Raw genomic sequence first — 4,731 nt, 5'->3', positions numbered from 1 at the left:
TAAAAATGATTTGTAGGCTTGCTCTTCAAGCCCATGTTCTCCCTTGAACAAGTATCCTGCTTGCTTGCTTGTGTGTCTCTTTGCTTGCTTCTTCCACTCTGGAGCAGCTTGTGTTCTATCTCGAGCACATTTCCCCTCTTTCTCTCCTCTCACCTCTTTCTAAGCAAGTTTCATTCAATAAAAGCTATCTTGCTTAAAAAAGAAACTATTGTAAGACTTGTAATTTGAAACTTTTTTTCTGTAGTGGACAGTGGGTATGCTCTAGAGGCCATGAATTTTAATTTTTATCAAGGTTACCTCAATTTTCAGTAATACACTGTGTGTCTTCCTCAGTCTCAAGTTGGTAAATGCATATACACATTCTGTTTGAGTGTGTGTGTGAGTGTGTGTGTGTGTGTGTGTGTGTGTGTGTGTGTACATGTGTGATATCTACTGTTATCTACTGATACCTAGCACAGTGGGTAGGGTGTTTGTCTTGCACACAGCCAATATGGCCGACCCGAGTTCGATTCCTCCGCCTCTCTCGGAGAGCCCGGCAAGCTACCGAGAGTATTCGATATGCCAGACACAGTAACAACAAAGTCTCCAATGGAGACGTTACTGGGCCTGCTCGAGCAAATCGATGATCAACGGGAGGGCCTTTACTTTACTTTTACTTAACCTTTCCTCTGTTCCTTTTACATTTGGGAACCATACCTGGCAGTGCTCAGGGCTTCCTTCATGCTCTGTGCTCAGGTATCACTGCTGGTGGGGGTTGGGAGATTGGATGCTGGGATAGAGACCAGGCCTGATTCTCCCAAAGGCATAAAGACAGATTAGGGGGCCAGAGCATGTAGGACTCCTGTGTTGCATATGGACAACTCAGGTTTGATCCTTGGCACTCCATATGGTTCCCTAAGTCCTGCCAGGAGTGACTCCTGAGCACAACCAGATGTACCTCCCCCCAGGGCAAAGAGGTCCTATAAGCCGATAGAACATCACCCATGTTTGCCAAGCCCTACGCTGAACTCCACACCTGACACATCTGGCCTGGCAATATGTCCAGAAGAAGTCTATTAGTATCCAGACAGCTGGTTACAATAAAGATGGATAATTGTAAACCCAGGACAGTGATACTTACCATTTCCACTTTTGCCTCACACTGAGGGAGGGAGCTGGCAACTTTCACAACTGGTAGGGATAATTGGGAATAGCCTAAGGGCTAGAAGGTGCAGCTTCCATGGCTGCTATGGAGGCAGTGCTGGAAAGTTTCCACAAGTTTTGCTTAGTTGGATGACAACTGGGGTTGGGGTAGTAACCATTAAGGCCTTTCCTGGAATGCCCACACTCCATAACCGCAGTTTAACCCCTTTTCCAATAGCTCCTAGTTTTCTATTATTGGAGGCTGGATCTCAGATAAGGCCATCAATAGATACTTGCAGAAGGTTAACATGGTCCCTGTGGCGTGGGAAAAAGGAGAGGGAGTGCAGGTATTGGTCTAGAGACACTGGAGGGCTGGGGGCAAATCATTTCCAGCCAGAAACCCATTTACCCCCTTTACAATGTAAAAGAGGGCATGTTCGGATAGAAGTCCAGATGAACTCAGAGAATCCCGTGTCCAGAGGAAGCTGGGCTGCATTACCCACTACATCCAGGACCACCAGGACCTCCATACCATGAATTGTGATGATACCTGCAGTGTCTCTAGGCCTCCATGCTCGGAATTCACCTCTATCAAGGCCAATATGGAGGGGCCCAAGCAGGCCTCATGTCAGGGGTCAGTTCTTTTTTTTTTTTTTTTAATTAGTGAATCACCGGGAGGTACAGTTATAGACTTACAAACTTCTGTGTTTGCGTTTCAGTCATACACTGACTGAGTACCCATCCCTCCACCAGTGCCTGTTTTCCACCACCAATGGTCTCAGCATCCCTCCCACTACCCCCACCCCATCCCTTCTACCCTACACTGCCTCTGTGGCAGGGCATTCCCTTTTGCTTTCTTTCCTTTTCAGTTCTTTTGTTGTTGTTATTTTTTTTAAATATCTTATGGAATCACTGTGGCATAGATAGATGCCATGTAAATAATGTTCATATACCTTGTGGAATTAAAAATAGAAATCAACAAAAGAATAATATTGTAGAATCTGTAAATTGTTTTTGAATCCGTAAATATTTTAAAATTATATCCTTTCAAACAACCCATGGGTCAAATATTCCAGAAAACTATTTGGGAAAGAGGGTAGTGCTTAATAGTCCTGGTTTTGTAGCGACATCCGGAGGTACTTGGGTGACCATTTGTAGTGCTGGGGATTCAAATCCATTGAGTATGAAACCTTCCTTCATGTATCATGTCGCCAGTCCCTGTATCTGGAAATCTTTAAGTACTTTTAAAATGAAAATGAAATTTCCAAAAAGGACACAGGTTATTTTTTAATTTTTTTATTATTTTATAATTTTATTATACTCATATGTTTCTAAATTTATATTCTCTCACATTCCCACTATTCATTTTTTAGCGTCAAGTCCCAGAGTATCCTATGTGATATATATGGAAATCCAATTAACTAATTAATATATTTATTGAATCATCACAAGATACACAGTTGTAGGGCATTTGCCGTGCTCACAGCCAGACTGGCCGAGCCGGGTTCTATTCCTCCGCCCCTCTCGGAGAGCCCGACAAGCTGCCGAGAGTATCTCGCCCACACGCCGCAAAGCCTGGCAAGCAGCAAAGCCTGGTAAGCTACCCGTGATGTATTCAATATGCCAAACACTGTAACAACAGGTCTCAAAAATATGGAGATGTTACTGGGCCCACTTGAGCAAAAATAATGAACAACAGGAGAACACAAGATACAGTTACAAATTTGCTCATTATTGGGTTTCAGACATACAGTGTTCCAACACCAATCCTTTCACCAGTGTACATTTCCCACTACCTAGTTTCCCTGACACCACCCTCTTTCCCATCCAACTTTCCTCAATGGCAGACACTTTTCTTTTTCTCTATAGGTCTCTCTCATTTTCTTTGTCCTGTCTCTGTCTCTGTCTCTGTCTCTCCCTCTTTCTCTATCTCTCTCTCTCCCTATCACTCCCGCATTCTTTTTTCCTTTCAGCACTCAGTTCTTGTTCAGAGTGTTGGAATTTCCAGCTATCATTGTCACAGTGATCACTTCTCTATCCACCCGCACCTACTCCTAACCTGCGGAAAGTTTCCAACTATGAACCAGTCCTCTTAGTCCTCATTTCTATTGTCCTTGGGTATTAGGAGGACACAGTATTCTAAAAAAAATTAAAGGTGCCGGAGTTATAGTACAGTGGGGACGGTGTTTGCTTAGCAGATGGCAAATCTGGGTTCAATCCTCGGTATTCCACATGATTCCCCAAGCGCTGCTAGGAGTAATTCCTGAGTGCATGAGCCAGGAGTAACCTCTGAGCATCACTGAGTCTGATCCAAAAAGAAAAAAAAATAAGAAAAAGAAAAGAAAATTGGAAGTATTAAATGTGCAAAGGGATAAGAGTTCTGGATTTAATAATATAAGATCCTCCCTTATGGAGTGAAAAACATGGGGGAAACAAGGGGCTGAAGAGATAGCTTTATGGACTAGAGTGCATACTATGTAAGTAGGAGGTCTCTGTTTGATTTCTAACACTGCATAAGGTTCCCCAGCAAAATCAGTAACGACCTCTGAGCACTGACTCAGGAGTAGCACCCGACCACTGTTGTGCATTCCCAAACAATTTTTTTTAAATAAAGGAAACTAAAGATAAGAGCAGATAAACCTAAAAGTAGAAGAAGAAAATCAAAATTGTAGTAGAATCAGTAAAATTGAAAATCAGAAATGAGTGGAGGGCTTGGGATGTAGCAGCTGTAGCAGAATTTGCCTTGCCTGTGCAGGCAAGAGTTTGGATTTACAGCCTTCCCCCCAAAGAAAGCCATTACCAGCAAAGAAATAATTAAGAAAATCAACAAAACTGAAACTGAATCTTTACCCAGATAACATGGAGGTAATAAACTGGTGACTGGTATAAACAAATCAACTCAATTCAGATTTTAAAATATAGGCTGGTTCCACTATCCCAGTGGCCTAGTTTGGTGAGACTTCATTAGAGAAAGGGAGGTTCGGGGGAGGAATATTAAGTAGCAGGAAACTGGCAAGAGTAGGAGAGGACTGCTGGAAATACACCATCGATTTTTCAATCAGGAAACGCTTCTAACAAAAATGAGTCTATGATTGTATTCTTGCTAAGGAAGCCAGTGAGTTGGATTTTAGATAGGAGACAAGGGAGAGGGGTTAGCTCTAATTTGAAACTCTGGACTTTTCCAATTGCTCACTGTAATCGTGCTAGTTATGGGATTGCGGAAGTTATCTCAAGAGTCTGGAGGGCATTATTTTCATGTGATCTACAGGTTTCTCTCTAGTACTTTCCCAAAAGATGGCACTTGTGAGGTGTAGTGAAACACAAATAGTGGCAGTTTTTTATTTTTCCTCTTAAGATTAAAATTTAAGTATATTTTATTCATTTTTTGCACACTTTTTAAAGATTAATTTATTCCTGTTTTTTCATGCCACACTGGCAGTACTTAGGGCTCACTCATGGTTCTGTACTCAAGGATCACTCCTGGTAGGCTCAGGGCATCACATGGGGTACCTGCAGTAGACCACCTGCAAAGCAAAAGCCTTCCTAGCTGCACTCTCTCTCTGGTCCATAGAACTTACACACTTTTATCACCTCCCACCACTTGTTCAG

This window comes from Sorex fumeus, unplaced genomic scaffold, assembly GCF_029834395.1.
Source record: "Sorex fumeus unplaced genomic scaffold, SorFum_2.1 ptg000039l, whole genome shotgun sequence".
Taxonomy (NCBI): domain Eukaryota; kingdom Metazoa; phylum Chordata; class Mammalia; order Eulipotyphla; family Soricidae; genus Sorex; species Sorex fumeus.
The sequence above is the reverse complement of the archived record's forward strand: the minus strand, read 5'-3'. Positions refer to the sequence as shown.